Genomic DNA, 24,879 nt, shown 5'->3' with positions numbered 1-24,879 from the left:
AATAGGACTAGAGGTCATTTACTCCTCTATTTCACTATATTCCTTTGACTGACCTCCCCAACACACACACACACACACACACACACACACAAGTGATTTGGACATCCTGCTTAAATAACATTGATTACATTTAAAGGAGCGCAAGAGTTGATAATCCCTGTTGTATTTACATCTACGGTGAAATTATGGCTCTTCAGCCACAGACTGCTAGAGGGAGATGACCCCAACTACAGTTAAGAGTCAACATGCTTGGCTCTGGCAATGGATTTGTCTGTGCACTGAGAGAGGGCCGGTTATCACCTCAGAAAAGGACCCTTTCTCTTTTAGGAACAATATTGCTTCTGGGTTGTAGGATTCCAACAAGGCTCTGCTCTGCCGCTCCAAACCAGATAATCTGAAGATCCTCAATAGATTATTGAAATTATTTATTATTTTGCAGTACAGTAGCATCAGGTAGTGAGCCAACAAACAGGAGGAGACGGGGTCCTATGCAAAAGGCTGGTACAAAGGATGGCAGATGAAACCAAGAAGTGAAGTATTCAAGGTCACATTGCAGGTTAGTGGTAGAAATTCAGGTCTTTTGAGTACCAGTCCAACCATCGCCCAAGCCACACGCTGCCTCTCCCACATAATCAAGCTCATTTTCATTCCGCAGCTGCAGCTTTTCAGCCACTGCGGCTGTCTATTCTCCCCCTTCTCCCCTGGCTGCACAGAGGGCCCTTTCACTTAGATGGCTGAACTGATGGTAAACAAAGTTAAGTGTGGGGGGGGGGGCCTCCGCTCTCTAGTAGCTCATTCCAAACTCCCTCCCCTTGCCTTTGGGCTGAGACTCCTGCTATAGCATTTGAGGAGACAGGAATTCACCCACAAATCACACCAACATCACTATCAGTAACAAACAATCACCTTTATCAGCAAACAAACAGTGTCCCCTAGCATGTGCCCTCAGCTACTGATCAAGTCCTCCTTCCCTCTGGGTGCTGGCTGGTCCCCAAATACCTCCTGGAGCAGGCTCACAGACCAGAGATCAGGCTGTTGGCCTGCTGTATATCTCCTGCAGCAGCAGCAGTTTGTGTGCTCTCACCGGCCACCCACCCACCCAGTACCAAATTCAGATCTGGTACCTAAGGTGGTGTATGGTTGATATAAGCACAGTAAAGTATAAGTAGTCCCTGAGGGAACCTGAATGCTTTAAACAGGCGTTTCAACATGTAAGCACACTGAGACAGTTAAAATGGAATAGGGGCATTTTAATTTACATTTTTTTCTTACTTTTCAGCATGCAGATTACACTGACCAAGGGCCTGTCTGGGTTAAATATTTTTGCACCAGCGTAGCTACCCCAGCATCCACTTTGCAGTGAAGAGGGACAACATGGGTGTAAATTGGCATGCAGCAGTGTGTCTCTCATCTGACTAGTTTGAAACTGTGTACATTGCATTGATGGAAGCCCCAGTTTACACTGGTGCCAAGGTATCCTCATTGACTGTTTGTGCAGGCATAGCTACGTTAGGCAGGCATCTCAAATGAACACAAAGCCTTACACTCCTTTCAGCCTAGGAAGAATGGATGCAAGTAGATGAGCATAAAAGTGGTTTGCATTAGACCACCTGGAGATCCCATGTGAGTCTGGCCCAAGATCTTCAGCACAGAGAGTAGCAGGTGTAACTGAAGGCATGATAAGTCAAATAAAACTAGAACATAAGGACATAAGAACGGCCGTACTGGGTCAGACCAAAGGTCCATCTAGCCCAGTAGCCTGTCTGCCGACAGTGGCCAGTGCCAGGTGCCCTAGAGGGGGTGGACCAAAGACAATGATCAAGCAATTTGTCTCGTGCCATCCGTCTCCAGCCTCTGACAAACAGAGGCCAGGGACACCATTCCTACCCTCTGGATAACAGCCTTTTATGGAGCTAACCTCCATGAATTTATCTAGCTTCTCTTTAAACTCTGTTCAGTTCTAGCCTTCACAGCCTCTCTGGCAAGGAGTTCCACAGGTTGACTACACGCTGTGTAAAGAAGAACTTTCTTTTATTAGTTCTAAACCTGCTACCCATTAATTTCATTTGGTGTCCTCTAGTCCTTATATTATGGGAACTAATGAATAACTTTTCTCTATTCACCCTCTCCACACCATTCATGATTATATATACCTCTATCATATCCTCCCTCAATCTCCTCTTCTACTGAAACACACCAGTGTTTAAGCATCTCTAGATTTAGCATTTTAGGAAGAAAAAAAATATTTGTGCCAGATATGTCTAGACATTCCTTGAATTATCCATGTTTCTGATTTGGATGCAAAAGTCTTTCAGAGTGCCCTGTGTCATCCTTTTGCAAGTGGCCTTGTCCATTTTTTTTCATGCTGCTAATACACAATGAAGGGCAGCAGGTTGTTAGAAATGAGATTAGACAAATCACACACTGACACAAGCTTCAGCATAGCAAGATAGCCATGTTAGAAGAGAAGGAAGCACGTGCAGTGTGGATACTTAAAGGATTTATGAAGCTATTCTCAGTTGCCTACCAGATTAGGGCCCTGGAAATGCACCTAATCGCTCAGGGCCTTCAAAACTGTATGATGTACATTAGTCCAGCACTTTTTAAAAACTGGCTTTTTTGACCTGGTACGAGGGATTTGCTTACTGCTTGCAAAATTCAAGCTCAAAACCGTAATCATTCCAGGGCTGCTATTGCAAATGCAGGCACTATCAAGTGCTTTAGAACTGCTCAGAAATGAAGGAATATTTATCAAATGAAACTAAGTAATGACATTAGTAAAACTACTTGACGAGCGACATTCATTTGAACAACTCACAAGGAATACGATCATGATGAGCCCTTTAGATTTCTGTGTGTGAGGTGTAGGGATGTGAAGGACTAGTCAACAGGATAGTCAACTAGTCACTCCCCTTTCCCCCTTACACTGAGGCAGCAAAGGGGGAGAAAAAAAGAGGGGTACTTCAAAGTGGAAGCGCAGCATGGAGCCCAGGGTCAGCTGCTCCATGCAGCACTGCTGCTTTGAATGCCATGGGGATCCTGGCGTCCAACTTCTTGCAGCATTTCAAAATGGCAGCACCGCACGGAGCCCGGGGTCAGCGGGGGAGTCCCCAGCTGACCCCAGGTTTTGGTGCTTTCACTTTTGAAGTTTAGCACCAGCCCTTCGAAGGCGAAGGCACCCTATTGATTAATTGAATAGTCAATGCAAAAATGCATCAACTATTCAATTAATCAATTACCCAATACTTAACATCCTTACTGAGGCATTTACTTGTACAGGTTGAAACTCTGTAATCTGGACTTCCCTAGTCAGACAAAACCGCTGGTCCAGTATCATCGAGATGACCCTGTGGTGCCAGGAGAATTGCCACTCTGGGAGATCAAGAAAGCAGAGCCCTGAGTAGCAGTGGGGCTATCAGGAGGTGCACGAAGCTCCAGATGGCAGCAGGACAGATGGAGAGAGCCCCAGGCAGCATCAGAGCTGCTGGGTGGAGCACGGAGATCCAAGAGGCAGTAGGAGCCACCAGCCAGGGGAGCTGCAGGAGGAGCATAGAGCCCCCACCCCTAGGGGCAGCAGAGCCATTGGGCAAAAGTAGACTTCTGGGTGGCAGTAGAGGAAGTGTGTGTAGGGGGGGATGGAGTACCCTCCACCCCCATGGGGAGAGCCTGGGGTGGCCAAAGAAGAAAAGTGGAGCCCCTGGTTCATTGACCTCTCCTAGTGCAGCAAATTCCCAGGTCTGGGACTATTCAGGTCCCATGTGTGCCAGACTAGGGAGATTAAATCTTCAGTGGAACCAGTTACATTACAGAACTAGAATATCTTCCTATATATAGATAATAGGCTGGATTCATCCTTGGAAATAATAATTAATTAATGTAGTCCCCTAAAACAGACAAAAGAAAAAGGAACTTCCCCAACCTTAAGGAGACACAAGAGAACAGTACATGAAGAAAGATAGATGGGGAATAGTGAATATAGAAATTAGGAGAGGAAACTTCCAGGAATGGGTTTGCTTTGAAGAAGCAGAGAGAAAATGTGTGGGCTTGGAACAATTATATTAGGCTTTTTCTAGGCATATGAGAAACATGGCAGAAAGCAGAGAGCTGGGTAACGAGAGAAACAGGAGGAGTAAGGAAAGAATATGGTGCGCTGTTGGAGGGGCTGAAGGGAAAAGGGAATATAGCACTTGTAGAGTTTATGTCCAAGAATTAATAGTTTTGGGAGACAAATATTAAAAGAGATTCATCTTATAGCAAAATTCCCTTATGTCCCCTGATGTGTTTACTAAATGCTCCAATAAAAGACCTATCTTTTAAACAGAATAACAATTTAATTTCATTTTTGTTGTTAGCAGCAAGACTTTGTATTGCACGTTTGAAAAATGCAACGTCTCTTGCTGTGGGATTGTAGAATAGTAAAATATGGAGTGTCCTCATGTATGTACTTGATGCAAAAGATTTTCCATTACAAAACATGCACCAAAAAGAGGATATGTATTTAGAAATCTGGACATACTTTTTAGCATACTCAGAGGAAGAGGGCTCCCCAGATTCTTTAGTCAAGTTGTTTGACTATTAAACTGATCCTGGATATGCAGTAAATAGTGCACAATATAGTATGATTTGTTGTAACTTTTCATTAATAAAAAGTTATTACACAGCTGAGAAGGAAGGATAAATGAGTTCAATAGAGTTGCATGCAGGTTGAATTTGGCCAACCATAAACTAAAATGTTCATTTACACCAGCTGCCACAGGAACCTAAGACAAGTACTTCCAGAGCTTTTCAGTGAAAATACATAAAAACTCTGCCAAGTACATACCCCTCAGGAATTCTCAGTCATGAAACAAAAAGGTAATCTCACCAATCCCTATATATATACACACACACACACACACACAGATCCAAGACAAAGAACATGTTGGGATATATAAAAATTAATAGGAATCTGGGATGGCTGTAAACTGGTGGTTAAGGAGTTCAGCCACAGAATTACCCTTAAACATGTTTTTTCCCTTTGTTTCTACAGCCTGGAAAAACAGATTAAGAGTCCGTCCAAAATAGGTATTACCCTTCCTGATGTCTAAACATGTTCTTTCCCTTCATTTTTGTAGCCTAGAAAAATAAATAAGTATGCAGTTGCTCTTCTTTGTTGTGTCTTTTACTTACCCTCACTGGCTCTGTAGAAGTATTTTCAGGGCTACATCTCTTGTAATCTATATAATTTATTGATTTGGAAAGTTTGTAGCATAGGAAAGTGTTGATTTAATTAGAAATTCTGTAAATAGTAATTGGGGTGGGTATAATAGTATTCATCACCTGTTTATTAATATTCATTGTGTAGGAGTTAACATTACTAATAAGGTTTTAGGGAAAGTAATGATAGATGTGTGAATTAACATACTAAATACTGTAGATAAAAGGTGTAATTGGTACCAAATTGTTGCCACTTGGACGTTGCGTTGAACGTCAGAGGTAAATGTGCGTGGGCAATAAAGCAGTTCCATTTACCCCATCTGCTCCTGGGTCGCATGTTTTGTCTCTAACACAACATAACCATAATATTCATTACTAAACTCAGTGCCACAAGAAACTGGGCTTGGACTGGGCTGGGACAAATCTAGCTGGTCTTCCTGTGAAATGTTTTACTGGCACATAAAGATGAACTCTTATCCACACAACTTCCTCTCCATGGGGCCAATAGAGTTGCAGTCTTTTACAGCCTGTGGGGAATTTAGCCCAGCATATCAAGGTAGGCAGAGATGAAGGCTGAGAGAATAGAGAAACCATTGTTTTGATTTATTCCCTTTGGCAAAAAATCCAGCAGTCATTTACGAATGTTTATGAAGCCCAGGTTTGTGGTGCTTGGGAGAAAGGGGCTATTGAAGAGTGAGGTATTTGGTATAAGTGCCATTTGCCACCCCAGTCATCACTGCTTGCTCTTGGACAGGATCATGTTGTGATATTTAAGATAGCCATGTTTAATTTTTTATTATCCCTGTGAGGCTAAGCAATCCTGAACCATTCACCTCAAAGTGAAGCAACCCAACAAATCAATGCTGATGGGCTGTATGACAGATTTACTAAACTGATGCACTGACCTTCTGTTTCCTGCATCCTGAAGTAGTGCAGAAATTACTCCCTGAAAATGTCCTGTCCCTGCCCTGTCCACTTGCTGACCTTTTGCTACATCCTTTCAGCCATCCATTGGAAGATTAATTATTCCCGGTGGAAATTTTTGCTACTGTACAAGGGGATAGCGTTCATTTCCTTAATCGCACTGTTACGCTTATATTGGTAGGCAGCAGTCATCACGCTCCCAGTTGTTTTACTTTTACCCATTTAACCCTGTTCAACAGCTCTCTTCAAAAGATGGGTAGGCATTGAGCTCCCATATTTTATATTTGCTCCCACTGAACAATCCTAAAATTAGGACCCTGTAAGCGTATTGTTACCGGACTTGATGAAGAATGAGGTGTGGTCTCAGTACTGACTTTTAAACCTGGCTTTGGCACCAGTTCCCTCTAGGACTTTGGAAAAGTCACATAGGGTTACATTTTCATCCTCCGCACAAAGGAAGTCAATAGATTTTACAGGGCAGGAAGGAGAGGTACCTACACAAGATTCCCAATCTGGAACTCAGCCATGGAGCTACTTTAGCACTTGGGTTTACCACTACTGAGCTGAGTCTTTTGAGGACCTAAAGGTCCCAGATTCACTCCTCCCTTGGCCTATCCTCTAGGTGCTCCCTCCAGACTGGTCTAAAGACAGCCACCACATAACATGGTACACAGAGGACAAACAGCTTCTCAGTGGCATTTTCCCCTGCATGAAGAGAATTCTGACCTTTCCATGCCTTGTAGGGTGATGCTGCAGGGGCAGGACTTATCTCTGACCTGCTGCACTTCAGCCTCTTTATCTGCACACTTACATTAAAGTTGGGGGTTAGTTCATTACTGATAGGAAGACATTTGGATTGCATCTGTTGATTACAGAAGAACAAGGTGGGGGACCATTAACTGGACTCTAAAGGGTCTGTCCTCGAATTCTGCATCTGATTGTCAGTCTTGCATGTTGTTTACACCAATGTGCAAAGTGGCTGCCAAATGCTCCCAAATCAGATTGCTTGTGCTTTACACTCACTTTGCACAGCTGTGAGCTTGTGGAGTGTCAGCCTGGATACCTTTTGTACCTCCTGTGTTTAAAAGCTGGAAAAAGCAAGGAGATTGCATTGACTTTACATTTACTCACAGGCATAGCTGTGTTGGCCATTTGCTTGCTGCAGGTGTTTGGATCGCTGTTAAGCTTGCACTGGTAATTTGCTAATCTATTTTTACCAGTGGGTTTTCCCCTCCTTTTTCACAGGGCTACTTTTGCTGGGAGACAGATTCTGATTGGAGTGGCTTTGTTTTATTTCCTCCTTGGGGTATTTTGAACTATCATTGCCTCATACCCCATCCCTCCACTCTCAGAGTAAAACAAAAAAACAACCAGTCACTTGGGAAAATGGAAGCCCTAGCAGAGCTCTTTTGAAATCAAGGTCTCCAGACTAGGGGAGGCAGCTGCAGCTAGTAAATAATAGGCATTGTGTGCATTTCCCCCACATACGCCATTAACTCTTTAGTGACCACCTGCTAAAGTAGATGGACAAATCAAAGAAATTCTTCCTAACATCTATACCCACTTCTGTGATGCCTATAGGAGAACAACTACAGTGAAAAATAAATGATTTTGTCCCTAGATCTGTAGGTTAAAAAGTCCCTTTGAAGTATTCCAGGAGAACCTAAGCCGATGACCTGTGACTAATGCATTCCATGGGTTTAAGAGTGAAACGGGATCAGTTAAGCTTGTCTCCTGTGTACTGAGTCAGGGGAACACTTTGGTCCCAATCCAGCACTGCACTTAAACCAGTGATTACCTTTAAGCCTCTGAGTAGTCTCACTAAACTCAATAATGCATTGATTTACTCCAGCTGAGGATCTGGGCCAGGCTCTATCTTAAATACATACAAAATTATCAGTGTGCTTCATGGCTGAGAACTGGTATGTTTCCAGATGTCTCTCATTCAGTACAACAGAGATAGTAGAAGTCTGACTCTTTGAAAGATGGTTTTGCCCAAATTGTTGCCTAGATGACTGCTTTAGCCTTCAAAGAGTTCTTTAGAAGGCATTCAGGCTAGTTACTTTGATTACAAAGATGCAAGAAAATAATCCCAGAAGAAAAATCTTCTATTCAACAAGACAAGACACGAAAAAGCAGTAGATTCCTTCAGTGAAAACACATGAAAAGCCACTGGTTTGGACTCATTGCTATTTGGTACTGACTGCATGTTTTTTTAATTGTAAAGTAGCAGGAGAAAAGTGATAGACATTTGAGAGCTAGAAAAATACAGTCAGTCGGCTATATCACTGTGTCCCATGTGAACATTTTGCATCCTTGTCATTTTGCAATGTAATATAGACAGGTTAGGAGAAGAGTGAGTCTATGACCTTTAGGTCCTCAAGACACTCAGTCAGTGGTGATAAACTCCAGTGCAGAAGTAGCTCTGTAGCAATTCCACAGATGAGTTCCAGATTGGGAATCTTATGTAGGTGCCTTCCCCTCCTGCCCTATAAAATCCACTGACTGTCTTTGTGCCAGGGATGACGATGTTTAGGACTGTAGTGCACTGTCCTGTAATCTCTACGGGTACGTCTACACTACAGCGCTAGTTCGAACTAACTTAGTTCGAATTAGTTAATTCGAACTAAGCTAGTTCGAACTAACGCATCTAGAACTAAAAACTAGTTCGAACTAGCGTTTTGCTAGTTCGAACTAGTAAGTCCACATTGAGTGGACTCTGAACAGGGCTTAATGATGGCCGGAAGCAGTGCCGGCAGGGCATAAAAGGAGGACTTAGAGCATGGAGATACTGTCTCAGGCTAGCCGAGGGCTGCGCTTAAAGGGTCCCGACCCCCACCCCGGACACACAGTTCTAAGGGGTGCCCCGCTTGCAAAGAAGTTCTGGCTTGGAGTGCCCTGAGTGCCCACACTGGGCACATCACACCACTCGGCCATCAGCCCGGCTGCACTTGCCGCAGGCTGCCATCTGCGGAGAGGGAGTAATTGGGGGGCTGCAGGAGAGCTTCCACCCCCAGAAGCCCGCAGAGCCAGCCCAGTCCTCCCCATCGGGGGCTCGTACCCCATTCCTCCCTCACCTTCTTCCACTTGCCCTTCCCTAGCCCCCCTTCTTATTGATGTACAAAATAAAGATAACGTTTCTTCCAACATTGACTCTGTCTTTATTGAAAAAAACTGGGGGAGACTGGGAAAAGGAGGTGGGAGAGGGGAAGAGAAAGGCTGGGAGAGGGGAGGGCAACTAACATGATCAGGGGTTGGGAACAGGTCCCAGATGAAGAGAGGCTACAGAGACTGGGACTGTTCAGCTTAGAAAAGAGGAGACGGAGGGGGGACAGGATAGAGGGCTCTAAAAGCAGGGGTTGGGTGGAGAGGGTGCATTCAGAAAAGTTCTTCAGGAGTTCCCATAAAGAAGGACTAGAGGACACCAAAGGAAAGGAATGGGTAGCAGGCTTCAAACTAGTAAGAGAAAGTTGTTGTTCTTCACAAAGCAAATAGTTAACCTGTGGAACTCCTTGCTGCAGGAGGCTGTGAAGGCTAGAACTAGAACAGAGTTTAAAGGGAAGTGAGATCAAGTGATGGAGGTTGGGTCCATGGAGTGCTATTAGCCAGAGGGTAGGAGTGGTGTCCCTGCCCAAAGTTTGTGGAAGGCTGGAGAGGGATGGCACGAGACAAATGGCTTGGTCATTGTCTTCGGTCCATCCCCTCCAGGGTCCCTAGGGTTGGCCGCTGTTGGCAGACAGGCTACTGGGCTAGATGGACCTTTGGTCTGACCCAGGACGGCCATTGTAAGCTCAGGGCTCAGGGTCGGGGGTCTCAGTGGACCCCCTTGATTTTCATGCACACCTGCTCCTGGGTGGCCAGGCTGGCAGCTCTCCTGCCCTAGACGGCCACTTTCCTGTGCCTAGTGCGGAGATCGTGGACGAGGTCCACGATGTCCGCACTAGCCCAGGAAGGTGCCCGCCTCTTGCGGTCCAGGGCAAGCTCCCGGGAGCCGCCAGCCTGGTCCCGGCAAGAGGGGGTGGGCTGGGAGGCATCGGGTGGGTGGCTCTGTGCCGTGCCAGGTGCAGGGTCTGCTAGCTGGGTGCTGGCAGGCTTGCACCTGGCACGGGCACCGTAGCCAGCCCGTGCCCCTTTAAGGGGTCCGGGGCCGGGAGGGGGGCATAGAGTTTCCCTGGTGTTGGCCAGAGTGGCCACCAGGGAAACCTGGGGAGGGCTAGCCTCCCACTAGTTCGAACTAAAGGGCTACACAGCCCTTAGTTCGAACTAGCTAGTTCGAACTAGGCGTTAGTCCTCGTAAAATGAGGTTTTCCTAGTTCGAACTAAGCGCTCCGCTAGTTCGATTCAAATTCGAACTAGCGGAGCGCTAGTGTAGCGCATAGGAAAGTTAGTTCGAACTAACGTCCGTTAGTTCGAACTAACTTTCTAGTGTAGACATACCCTACTTCATGCAATAGCATGGAAAAGTGAATCCAGACCCTATCTGAAAGTTGTGTGCATCCTATTGCCTCTGTCTCTGCTCCAGCCCCATTGCTGGTTTATGTAAAGCAGTGACAGACTTCACCGCTAGATTGTTGCCCTATGGCAGTTCCCAGCATGCAGCCTTACCACCTGGAATTAAATGAATAGGGGCCCTCTGTAGGCCTTCTGATACCAGTTTAACTCTGATCAGGTCACCTTATCCCTTGTTCCTGTGCCTCTTCCCCCTGCCCTCCCTACACCCTTTTTGTTACAAACACCATACACATTAAGCAGACAACAATGTTATCTACAAATCTCAAGGACAACATGGCATTTTGCATAATCACTGCACAGAAATTAACAATTCAACTTGTTGAATTTATTTAAATTAGGCTGCAAAGGAAAATTGTAACTCATCAGTGTAGGGTAATTAGTGTCAAGTGCTATAATTTTCCAGCTACAGGTTGAACACCTGACATTGCCCTTCCATTGTCCCATTTCCTTGCTTATGGCCAGGTGTTACCATCTCTGTCCTGACCATCTGCCAACTCTTTGACGCTGCTCTAGTGCCTTCTCCCACTACCACTGATAACAGAGGCTTGAAAGGAGTCAAAATGGCTGGTCTGTGGGGTTCTGCTACTACTGGTACACTGGGGTGAGCTACCTGGCAGCTCCTAGGAGGAATCTTGGCTGACTCACCCAAAATTCCTTTTGTGGATTCCAACTGCTGAGCAGCCTCTCCACGCCTTGCTAGGGCAGCAGAGCCCATTCCAGCCCTAGGAAAGCATGTGTGTACTCTTTGTATTGCACTCTTGTAATGCCAACACACACACACACACATGCTCTGCAGCTGTTTGATCAGAGAATCTGGGGAATCAGCTTTCCTAATGAACCCTCACTCCTGCAGGGTTGAATACAGTGATTTAACTGGAAACTACAACCTGAAACACACACTGTTTATCTGGAACTGGCCAGGTCTATCTCCATAAGCTATGTCACCATTGTTTCTGTTCCACTGACAGAGAGTAGCTCAATGCATGAGGCAAGCCAGAAATGCCTGGCAATTTAGTCCCACCTCTGTCTGTTCCTTGGCCTTCAATTACATCAGTGCAGTGTATGCTGGTGCTTGGACCTCTCCTGTGGTGACCAACCACCTCCTACTCTAGGATACATGAGAGCTAATGATACTTTCTCCTCAAATCAACAGCAATAGTAAGTCATTTTATTATCTACGCAGGTTTTCTTCAAAGGGTTAAAAGAATAGTTAGCCCCCTCGCAGCTGTTTGCTACCAAGGCTTTTCAGAGTTGCTGCCATGGAGACAAAGCACAGGTACCATCTCTTTTTGCTGGCACATGCTGGCACATGCTCTTTTTGCTTACAAGCATGCACACAATGTAAGCTCATAGAGGGTAGAGGCAGGCTGGAAACTCCACACTCTTCTCATTGTTGATTTACCCACCCATGATATTAGAGAGCGAAGTATAGATCATGTAGGTGAAATAATGGCCTCTATGCTGCCCTCCACTTCTCTAAGTAAAGGTGAGCCAGATACCATGGAGTATTCACACACCTTGCTTGAAGCTAGATTAGGATTAGGTTGTAACTTGCCCTGTTCCTTTCGATGCTGCTTACCCATGACTCTGGGGGTATGTCTACACTACAGAGTTTTTCTGAAAAAAAAACTTCAATTATGTCCACAGTGCAATCTCATTCTTTTGAAAGAAAATCGAAAGAATGGAGGGTTTTTTTCAGACATTACTAATCCTCTTTCTACAAGGAAGGACAGGGAAGAGGGAGTTCTTTCGGAAGAAGAGGAAAGAGGAAAAAGCACAACTGCCCTGGTCGCCATTCCATCCATAGTAATCACAGCTTAAATGTGAGACAGCCTCCATTCAGTGTGGACACTATCTTTTGAAAAAGCAGATTGCTTTTTCGATGCGCTTTGGCAGTGTGGACACTCTCTTTCGGAAGAAGTTTTTTTCAGAAGATCTCTTCTAGAAAAGCTTCTTCCAAAATAAGCCTGCAGTCTAGCTGTAGCCTGGGTCAAAACATAGGCAGAAGAGTGTCATCTAAACTCCCATGCAGATGGGCAGAGTTAAGGCAAGGGAAAAGAAATCTATTCCAGATACAGGGCTGGCACAAATACTTCCTCTCAGAGGAAGAGGTGAACAAGGGACAATTATGTGACTCTCCGCTCACAATCTGTTCCCTGGTCTGCACTTGGAGCAGTGCTAACATTGCTGCCCTTATTTGGAGCTTATGGCAAAACCACAGTTCAGTAGTGTTGTTTTTTTTTTTTTAAATCTCTCTAGCTTCAGCAAAGCCTCCCTCTCCATATCTATTAGGAATTGTCAAATACAACAGACTTCACACTATATGAAAGGAACATTTTGATAGGCAGATTTAATAATACAAAATAAAGATCTGTGGAAACCCAAATGAGGCCATGAAAAGCCCCAGATAAATCAATTTTTAGTGGTTGTATGGGAGACTGGGTGTGATTTTTTCCCATTCCTTTTTTCTAATGTGACAAAATCATGACCAAGATTGGATTTCAAATGAAACAAAAAATCATGTGCATTTTCTTAATGTGGAAAACATCATCCACTCAGATATTACACGGATAGTTTTCATGTCTATTCATAGATGTGTGCCATATTTAGTTGTCCATTAACATTTTCTCTCCCTTCTCAGCCTATCCAGGGTTGCCAGCTTTCCCAGCCACACACCATTGCTGCAAATGGCATCTGATTGTGAAAGTTGCAATCCTAATTTCTACATTTTATTTATCTATTTTCACTCTGTTTCCTCCCATATTCTCCTCTCTCTCTTATTCCTCTCCAATCTTTTTTGAACAGGCATTGAACCATATAATGCTTGAGGTGAGCTTTTATGTCAACAATGTTTCAGTAGATTTACAATTAAGCAAAACTATGGGTGTTCAATCATAACCCTCATGGAGAGTGACTCTATGCTATGCTAAGAAGTATTTGTTTGCACATGATCTGCATTTCCTTTAAAGGTTAGTTACGCTTTATTTGGAGAGTCTGATCTAAAGCCTATTGAAGGCAAAAGGAAGACTTGAGCTATGGATGAAGCCCTAACAGTAAAATACTGGCCCCATTGAAATCAATGGGGGTCTTGCCATTGATTTCAATGGAACCAAAATTCCACACTACATCCTACCCATCTACGATTTTAAACATGGTACCTCATCTTGTGTTTGCTTAGCGTGCTCATTTTATTTTACTGTCTTTTATTTTGCTAGAACTAAAACAAAGGATTTTGTTTTCTCTATTTTGAAAGTTTGTTTAGATTTCAATTCTGATCTGTGAAAAAGCCTTGGGAGAATCTTCCATAGGCAAATATACCTAATATTTTTCGGGATATTTTTAGAAATTTGTGTTCTTGATAATTCCTAATGAACAATCTTAACTAGTCACTACTTAAGTGAAGAACAGTAACTCTTGGCTACTTGTATTTTACAAAGGGTTAATCACTCACAAATTCTTATTACCAAGACATTTTCATTGGAAAATCTGAGTATTCTTTTTTTAAAAGAATAAAAGAATTTATCAAACATTTTTATACCCATCTTTGATATCCCCAGCACTAAAGTAAAAAGGAAGTTCTCTCACTGGATGGACTTGCAACCATTATAAGAATTCTGCTATTTAAGATGAATGCTCACTCCAGACTCTTCCACCCTCTTCAGACCTGGGAAATGGACCTGGAAATCTTGGAGGGCCTGGTGTAGCTGTTCAGGGATTTCCAAGCTAACACCATGAACAGCGCTGCCAGAATTTCAAGGCAACTAGGGCCACTCTGCCCCTGGAGCAGGTATCACAGAGATCAGGGCTTTTGAGGAAGGCTAGAAAATAAAGAGGAAATGTTCAGGATTTTGAATGGTGACCTCATTCCAAAATAAAAGAAACTAATCAAAGTGCAGCTAAATTGGCTAGGAGAATGTCAAGTGTGTTCTGAGTAGAGCTGGGCAAACATTGCCAGACAAATACTTTATATGCTGAAAAGTGCTGTTCTGGTTACCCCAGAATGATACACATATTTGATCTAATTGGTTTGGGCTAGGGAAAATAGTTTTTCCAGGGGCTACCCTCTGAAAAGCCTGGACATACCCCATGGTGTTTGACTGGGATTCGAGAGGCAGGACTCAAATTCACACCTATTCTGAGGCAGGACTCAAATTCACAGCTTCACTCGTTGCACTGGAGATCGATGTTCTGGCATTTGATTTAGCAGGTCTAGTATAGACCTGTAAATTGAACGAATGCTGAGGGCAGCTCCAGCTCTAGTATAGACCTGGCTTCAGCTCTCCCACCTACCAGCTAACCATCTGCAGCAGGAGGCTCTAGGCCCGTTCTGGGTTGGGCTGCTTTCAATCTCTCCATTGTGTAAATATGCAAATATTCATGGGGCCAGAGGGAGAAAGTAAGTAACTTCATAATCTGGTGATTAAGGCACTCAGTGGGAAGTAATGTGGATTCAAATCCCTCATTTCAATCATCAAGAGAGAGGACAAGACAGACAAGATTACATGTGTTACCTGGAGTACTAATAGCTACTGTGCACTTTCACAGCACCCTCCAAGTGAAGGTATCACAAAGCTTTGCATATACACATGAATTAAGCCACAGTCTCCCACTTGATGCAGGTAAATATTATCACACTATTTCAGGGGCTAAAACTGAAAGCTGACGAGACTGAGTAGCTTGGCCTAGGTTACAGAGAAATGTGTGATACACTCAGGAATAGAAATCAGACCTCCCGATGCTCAGTTTACTGCTTTCTCTTCATGTTCTGTATGCTAAAGGCAAAAGGATCAGGCAAAAGGATCAGGATCTGTTCTAGCTATAGGCAAAGTAGGCAGTCCACACCTACGTGGTCTTGTGACCCCCCCGTGCCAGGTCACAATGTTACTCAGATGGACTAGATCCATCCATAAATCTTTCCACCACCTCTATGATAAAGGGCAGCAGGGCCAAACCTGAGTGCATGATGCTCCAACCTGGTACTGGCCTCCTCCCTCTGTCCTCAACCATTATCACTGAACCATCAGAGGTTTGCCTCATGCCCCCAGAAAATCTGAAGAGTTTCTCCCCTCCCTCCTCCACATACACACCACATCCTCAATTGAAAACCTCTATTCTACGGAGTAGGAGGGGAGCAGCACACTAAAGTTTTCCTTAAGGCAATAGGTTGTCCTGAGCACTCTCTGCAAGGGAGATGGCTAATGTAGGGTATGTCTACACTACCCCGCTAGTTCGAACTAGCGGGGTAATGTATGCATACCGAACTTGCTAATGAAGCCCGGGATTTGAATTTCCCGGGCTTCATTAGCATAAAGCCGGCGCCGTCGTTTTTAAAAGCCGGTTAGTGCGAACCCCGTGCTGCGCGGCTACACGCGGCATGGGCTAGATAGTTCGAACTAGCTAGCTATTCCGAACTATCTGTACGCCTCGTGAAATGAGGAGTAACGGTAGTTCGAACTAGGAAACCTAGTTCGAACTACCTAGTTCGTGCCCCGTATAGCCGCGCTGCACGGGGTTCGAACCAGCGGGGTTTTAAAAATGGCGGCTCCCCGCTTATGCAAATGAAGCCCGGGAAATTCAAATCCCGGGCTTCATTAGCAAGTTCGGTATGCATACATTACCCCGCTAGTTTTAACTAGCGGGGTAGTGTAGACATACCCGTAGAGATTTCATTTTGATTGACAATGTTGTCTTTAGCTTCAGGAAGTGTACATCGCTCACCCCTGCCTGAGAGCAGCAACTATCTACAAAGTTTAATTGGCATGTACTCTGATGAAGGGATCTCAATGTAGGAGAATCCCAGCTCCTGAAATAAGTTCTAGTTCAGAATGCTGGGGGCCGAGGCAGTCGCAGGGTAGAGAATGAGGGAGACTGGTGTGTTTAAAGCTAATTAAAAAATTGGTCATTAAAAGTACTACCAATGATTGTATGAGTAGGCCCACCGGCAGAGGTGGGCACAGGGGGACAGGTGATTCAAAGGTACCTGGGGCTCTCAGCTGGTGCCGCTGCTGCATCAGCAGTGGCCAGAGTCCCAGGTCATCTAAAACAGTGTTTCTCAACCAGTGTTACAAGTACCCTTAGGGGCACTTGACAGAATTCTGGGGGGTACATCAACACAAACTGAAATTAGGAGAAACCTGAATTTTTGTTTTAAGTTTTACAGCGTTTTATTATTTTTGTACTTTTTACACCCAAAAATGTCATCGCCCACCCGGCTATGGTTAAGTTGTTTAAGCAAACTTGTTGCAATAGTAGAAAACAATTTTGTGTGTCTGAAAACTGTAGGCATTGGGAGTACTTATAATTTTTTTAAAGGGGTACTTTATAAAAAAAGGTTGAGAAACACTGATCTAAAACGCTGCCAGAACAGTGCACTGCACCCTCGGAGCAGTTCTAAGGACTCGGGAGCCAGGGGGAGGGGACATACACTGTGCTCCAGATGGGGCTGAGGGCTAGGAGGGGGATGCACTGCACTCTGTGTGGCACTGAAAGTTGGGTGCCCCCCAGCCCCACTGCTTCCACCTGAGGCCCTGCCCCTTCTGGAGGTGTGAAGCTGGGCCTGTCATCTTGCCCAGAGTCCTGTGGAAGCTATCAATTATGCTGGATATAGGACTTGATCTCAAATGTTTGTTCTCCTAGTCTACACTACATGGGAAGGTCAAAGTAAGATATGCAGCTCCAGCTATTTGAATTATGTAGATGGAGTCGACTTATCTTAAATCCCCATCCACACAGTGTGAAGTCGAAGGAAGTTGGCTTCTCTTATTCCTCGCAAGGAGCAGGAGTCCCAATGCTGATGGGTCTACCCTTTGAGTGCAATCTAGCAGGTCTGCACTACACCTGCTAAATCAAACCCTGGAAGATCAACCATGGCAGCATTGATCTTCAATGTAGTGTAGACCAGTGTTCTTTCTGCGCTGCGCGGCAGCACAGCTTCACAGGTGATTAATCAGCCCTGCCCAGTCAGAGGCTTAGGGCCCCCTGCTGATTAATCACCTGGGAAGCTGAAAGGCCATGTATCTTAGAGGGAACAAAGGTGTAGACACGCCCTAAGTGTGGCAAAATGAACAGAGTTTATGTTGAAGGGTGCTGAACAAGGCTGACTTCATGTTCTTCTTTGCATGGCAGCAATCCTGGATCTGCTCTCTGCATGCCTTACTCTCTGCACTGGACCTGCCTGAGGGCTACTCTATCATAGACCTACTCTTAACAGCAACAGATAACTATAATACTTAGCCCAGGATTGGTACAGAACAGAGACATCCCATCCCCACTGTCTTTGCTGTCAGTGCAGCGAGGAACGGCAGCCTGGTTTGAGCAAAGAGGTTGCATGGTGTATGAACCCCCACCTCCATTTAAGACAACTATACAATCATCCTTGTACTAGCGCAATGTTGCTTGGACTGGCTAGACATTCACAGCACACCAGCAATCTAGGGTAGAGTAGTTATACCAGGCAAATGAGAATCTAAATGTTCATCTCTCTGTTGTAAAGAGTTTGTGTCCCTTATTATATAAAAGACGTTATAATCTTATGCAAAACCTCATTCCGCTTTCTCTTATCATGCACTAATTCAAAGAAGTTACTCATTTAGGCTACGTCTAGACAGCAGCGCTATTTTGGGATACTGGAAATATCCCAAAATAGCTATTCTGCATTTTTAAACATGGCCATTATTTAAAAACTAGCCAATTAGCCCATCATAAGATGGGATTTTCACGTCTCTCCTCCACCTTGGTCTTCTGTCGTGAGCCTCTGGTCTCTCTCTCCCTCTCTGTCTCTCTCTCTCCCCCTACTGCCTCCCGTCTCTCTCTCTCAACATTCCTCTACCTCCTGCCTCTCTCTCCATCTCTTTCTCTTCTCCCCCTCCTGCCTCTCACTCTCCCTTTCTCTTCTCCTCCTCCTGCTTCTCTCCCCCCGTCTATCTCTCCCTGCCTCCCTTTCTCTTCCCCTTCCGCCGTGGCGCTCGGCTGAGTGCTGCCTGCTCAGCCAGGCTGCCACGAGGGAGGGGGGCAGGGCCATGTATGTCACCGCCCCACCTCCACTTCCCCTCCCACCGTGGGGGAGTCCAAATGGCCCCTTGAGCTACTGACTCCCCTGCGGCAGCCTGGTGAGGGGTGCAGCACTCAGCTGAGCACCACAGCAGGAGGGGAAGAGGTGGTGGTGATGTACACAGCCCTGCCCCCTGGCCGTGTATGTCACCACCCCGCCCCCTTCCCCTCCCTCCGTGAAGGCTCGGCTGAGGGCTGCGCCCCTCAGCCGGGCCGCCGTGGGGGAGCCAGCAGCGCAAGCGGCCATTTGGGCAGGGCGGTGATGTGCACGGTCAGGTGCACGTCACCGTCCCCCCTTCCCCATCCTCTGTGGCAGCTTGACTGAGTGTTGCGCACTCAGCCGGGCTTCTGCAGAAGAGGAGGGGCAGGGCAGTGACATACACGGCCAGGGGGCAGGACCGTGTACGTCACCGTCCCCCTTCCCCTCCCCCACAGTGGCCTGGCTGAGGGGCGCAACACTCAGTGCCACGACGGAAGGGGAAGGGGGGGCGGGGCAGTGAGCGCCGCCATGCATGGGAACGCAGACACCAAATGACCACTTGCCACTGCTTGCTCCCCTGCCAGGGCCCAGCTGAGCAGCGGAGCGCCACGGCGGGAGGGGAAGAGGGTGAGGCACTGACGTACACGGTCGGGGGCGTAGCTGTGTATGTCAGCGTTACAGACTCACAGACATTGGGCTACTATATATATGATAGAATAGATGTCAAAATAATGGGCTATTCCAGCATCCTTCTAACCCTCGTTCCACAAGGGTTAAGGGACTTATCAGAATAGTGCTTTATTTCAAAATTAGATCAAAACAATTTGCGTAGGTCAAATTTTGTATCTTATTTCAACCTAAGGGTGTCGAGTAGATGTACCCTTATACCACTGTAAGTGAGATGAGAATCAAGCCTTAGTGAAAGGACTAATGAAAGGATCGAGAACAGAAAACAGAAGGATCTAATCTTAATGACTGGACTAATGTAAGGATCGAGAACAGAAAGACAGACTGGGATATTCATCCACGTTTCAAATAAAGTTCAACCTCACAAAGAATTTGTCTTTTGTTATCTTTGGGTCCAATCTCATCCCTTTTGCTAAATCTAATACTGCCACTGAACTTAATGGGTATTTTGGAAAGGTCATTTGTTTCCGATTAGTTCTAATTGTTGTAGATTTCCCCTTCATTTCTGGATTCCAGGGAAGACAAAAAGCAGAAGTGCTCAAATACCATTAAAAACAGTCTTTCACATAGTATTTTTGGCCAGACAGGAGGTAATAAGTACAAAACTCATGAGATTTCCCACCCAGTGTAGAGATTCCAGAGGTTCAGAAAAGCTTTAAAGAGGCCATCAGACTTTGGGTTGCTTCTCTGAATCAAATCTCCCAGTCTTCATCTATCACATCAAATTAGAAATGAGCCTCCACTGGAATATAAGAGATAAATGTTTTGGGAAGTTCTGATCTGGCTCCAAATCAAACTTCACAGCTGAGGCTGTATTTGGCTGCTCAAGTACTTCTGCAATTTTTAAACAGACTTTGAGAAAATGAAATATATTAGATTTGTGGAAGAAAGAAAAATATATTTTAATGTCTATTTTTGACAGACTGACTCCAGAGGCTAGCAAAATGTACTCTCTGATCTGTGAATTAGATTGATATTACCCATGTATGAACTGAGGTCAGTATACAGCTTTGATTATGTTCTGGTATTTATTTTGTATTCTGAGCCTGATTCTCATTTATTCCATTTGTATGTTGGTGTAACTCTTCCAAGTCAGTGGTATTCCTCAGGGGTTAAACTGGTGTTATATTAAAATGTGGTTTGCTCTATTTCATCCTAAAATAAAGCATTACTTCTTAATAACTTACTTTGAAAATAGAAAGCCCTCAGAAATGGAGGGAGGCAACAGGAGGGATTTTCAGTCCTTATTGATACAATACAGATCTCTGTGTTGTAAGGCAGGAAAGCTGCCTTGGGGATTTTCTTACAATAGCTCCGGAGAATTTCACTGCACAGAGAAGCAAAGTTAGCTAGCATGTGCTTGCACGAGGAGTGCTTTGAAACAGCACACAGTTTAACACAGCATATGAGTAGAATAATAAAACAAAACATTTTAAAACAAGGCAGTTGAAGAAAAATGTGACAATTGCACAACAGAAACCCTTAGTGGGGAGTGACAAATATGCTGGCCAATCCAGAGAAAATAAATGTACTGCAGTATTAAGATTTTTGTATGAATATCGACACAGACACAGGCACATAGGGACTGAAAGAAAGCAGAAGGAGGTGGATGAGGGAGAGAAGTCTCAATCAGTGAAGGCTGTCACTGGTATGGGAGGTAGTGCAGGGTAGGGCTGGGCCTGGAACACAATGTGTTGTGGTGAACATGGCTAATGGAGTGACTCTTTTGAAGCCACTATTAGTCATGGGTACTTGAACTTGTATTGGCAGCCAGAATGGCAGTCCGCCAGTCTTTAAAATGAAAAACAGTGGTAGGAATTGGAAATGACTTGGAGATATATCCCTGAACCTTCTCTCTCCCTTGCATTTATGAATATTTGAAGAGAGCATCCACTTTGAACTAACTCTTTGAAGAACAATACTTATTAGAGCTCTATTCAGCTTGCAGAGAAACTACCTAATGCTATTCTGTAGATAACCCAGATGGAGTCTCCATCAGTCTCAAGAAGAATCTTCATAAACCTCAGGACTGTATTTACTGATAGACAATCTATTTAGTTCAAATCTTGGTTCTAGTGGTGCAAATTTTTGAGGAAGACCACAAGGTTGATGTCTTCCCTATTTCCTGAGTTGCCTTAATAATCTGTACTTGTGTAACGTCCAAATAGGCTAAAATTAATACCACACTTTCAGGAAGTTGATTGATCCACCCAGAGTTTAAATGCAGTCTTTGTATGCATAGATTTCACATTTAGCACATCTTTTCTTTAATCATAGGACACTAGCATAGTCAGATATTTTCCAGGCACTAATGATTGGTTATTCCCCACACCCCACCTTTGGATAATCCAGTCATGCAAGAGCAGTTGAATAACTCAAAATAACCATTGCACAGTGTAGTTACTATCCCATCCATACTGAAAGGTGAACAATACTTCTTCAAAAATCTATGTAAATTAAGCAGTCACAATCAGATGTCTATTGAAAATATCCCAGTTTAATCAAGTATGTGTTAGATCTATACCAATATGGTAGCAGAAGATCTAGCAGAGTTTCCATGCTCTTTCACATAAGAACATGAGAACGGCCATACTGGGTCAGACCAAAGGTCCATCTAGCCCAGTATCCTGTCTGCCAACAGTGGCCAGCACCAGGTGCCCCAGAGAGGGTGGATTGAAGACAACAATCAAGCGATTTGTCTCCTGCCATCCCTCTCCAGCCTCTGACAGACAGAGGCCAAGGACACCATTTTATCCCCTGGCTAAAAGCCTTTTATAGACCTAACCTCCATGAAATTATCTAGCTTCTCTTTAAACTCTGTTATAGTCCTAGCCTTCACAGCCTCCTCTGGCAAGGAGTTCTACAGGTTGACTACACGCTGTGTGAAGAAGAACTTTCGCTTATTAGTTTTAAACCTGCTACCCATTAATTTCATTTGGTGACCTCTAGTTTTTCTATTTAGGGAACTAATAACATTTTCTTTATCTGCCCTCTCCACACCACTCATGATTTTATAATTAAAGTGATGGTCAGTGGTGTAGGAAGGCCAAATCCTATTAGAAATGTAAATGACTAAATATAAATCCGAAGTATTGATATAGTTTCTTTTGCTAACTGTGCATCATAGGGATATGGAAAGATGCTTACTTACTTCATAGGAAGGAATGTCTCTGGGAAATTAATCAGTAGCAGCAAAGAAACAGTTTCCTTGACAAAAAAATGTTGACTACAACCCCATCTGGGATCCATTTATATGCTTTGTGCAGTGGAATGAGCAGCAAGGGTCTGATTAGGAATTAAATTCCTATGCAATATGTCAATTTATTTTTCCTTATTAATTCACCCTCATAATGATGTAAGAAAGGTTAAACCATCAAAGAGAAAAGGAAAAAACCTTTTCTGACCCCAAAATAGGCAGTGAGACCTGCAGCCTCCCAAAAAGCCATAGTTACTATACTACAACTGGAAAAGAGGAGAACTGAAAGGGTAGCTAAATAGAGCAGGCCCAAAAGACTGAGGCAAAGGTCTAATTTAAAGTGTCTGGAGGATACGCTTGGCAAATGGAAGTCAGAGAGCCTTTGAAGGATGAAGAATAACCCCTTTATTCACCCATTAAATGCAGTGCTCTCCTCCACCTCCTTCCACCCAGACCTGTCTGTCATACCCATCAGCTTTCTCACCCACTGAACTGTGTAGATGGCACCTTATACATGTAGCATCATCATCAGGTTAGAAGGGACTTCAAGAAACATCTACTCTAACCCTCTGTCAAGATGTGGGATTTGTCGTGTCTAACCATCCCAGATAACTATCTAGCCTCCTTTTTAAAACCTCCAGTGAAGGAGTGTCCGCATTCTCCCAAGGCAGTCTGTTCCATTGTCCTACTGTTCATACAGATAGAAAGCAAAGACACCAGTAAAAAAATGAGATTAAAAAAATAAAAGGATTGTTATTCTGGGCATGTGACCTCTATTCTTTTGTGTATTGAGCATAGATGAAAAATATGGCTACCCCTCTGAAGTTCATAAGTAAAGTAACTGCACAAGGAAAGCAAACATGAAATATACATTTGCAGACAAGCCTCTACTTATATGCTATGTTTTGTCTGAAATACATATTATGGATGAGATCCTCATCTAGTGTAACTCAGCTGTGTTGGTCTACATCTACACAGCAGGGAGAGCGCTTCCTAGCACTAGTAGACAGATGCTTGTTAGTCCATCCGTAGCAAGCACACTAAATAGAGCAACATGATTGCCATGGCACAGGCTCTAGCTCAGGCTAGCCACCTGAGTATAGTACTGCCTGTCCACCCAGGTATGTACTCAGCCTCAGCTGTGGCTCACGTCACCACAGACATATTGCTACCTCAAGCAAAGCTAGTGCGTATCTGTCTAGCTGCAGTGAGACACATGCTCCCAACTGCTGAGCAGACATATGCATCATGTCAACTGAGCTATGCCAGTTTATACCAGTGGGGCCTGTGTTTCATTCTCCATAAAATATTGCCTATCTTATAATGGTCCCATGGAGAAAATTGCTTTGATCAGTGATCAAATTTTTCTTCAAATATTAACTTTAATTTGATGGTGAATAAGGCCAAATATATAAGCTGAATTCATCTTGGTGGTCTTTTAAAGCTTTCAAAGCTCATCACAACCATAACCGCCTCTACTAGTAAATAATCTTTTCTTTAGTTTTGTTATAAGTAAAGGCATGAATTCACTTCCATCTACCTCACTGGTTGTGATTAGATGCTGACTAATTGTGATTCAGATACATAAAAATGCAGCGTAAGGATATTATCCTAGTAGAAATCTATATATACTGGACAAACGTTACACTATCTGTTTATAATTACCGTATGCTGTTTCTGGGAAAATTGACAGCACCACAGTGCATAAAAGCCATAGCTTACTCCAGGGGAATTTTTTTTGCCATTGCATTCATTCAGAATTCATGTTTGGTTTTATATTTGGGCTTCTTTTTGGCATGCCTCTATTTACATGCTCTGGCCTTTTCTGGAAATGAAAGTGACAAAACACCACAAACAAGTGCTGGGGTGTTCTGTAGGAACAGGAAATGGCTGGAAGGGTTGACTGCGAGCTAACATGTAAGAGGGGTAGTTAGTTGAGTATTCAGAACACAGACAATTTTAAATTATTTCACCCTTGTGTTTGGGACATTCACAATAATAGTCTTTTATAATAATATTTCATCTTTGGGGAACCTCACAAAAGGGTTTACAAGACTTGTCAGTGACCCTTTAAATGGTTAAGAGATCTTACTTATCCTTATTTTCATGCAACAAATCTGTTAGTCTTATTTCTCTGCTAAAATAAGTTCAATTGATAGCAGATAACACTGGCTCAGTCTTGCATTTTGTTTATGCTAATCTCTGATTAATTTTAATGATCTTTCAGTCCCTTTTATTCCACATTATTCAGGAATTTCACATAATCTTTGTGTCTAAGGGTGGCTATGGCATCTTTAATCCACCATGGAATTTTTGTATTCTGTTGGCTTTCATC

At 44.1% G+C, this 24,879-nt stretch overlaps 1 long non-coding RNA gene across 1 annotated transcript in view; it reads right to left on the bottom strand.

Annotated features, from left to right (window-relative positions):
- Positions 1-24,879, bottom strand: part of LOC142829773 (uncharacterized) — a 48,620-nt gene that overhangs the window by 23,180 nt on the left and 561 nt on the right. The window lies entirely within an intron of this gene.

The sequence above is a fragment of the Pelodiscus sinensis genome, chromosome 6, assembly GCF_049634645.1.
Source record: "Pelodiscus sinensis isolate JC-2024 chromosome 6, ASM4963464v1, whole genome shotgun sequence".
In the NCBI taxonomy this organism is placed as follows: Eukaryota; Metazoa; Chordata; order Testudines; family Trionychidae; genus Pelodiscus; species Pelodiscus sinensis.
Note: the sequence above shows the minus strand (reverse complement) of the source record. Positions and strands in the feature narration are given on the sequence as shown.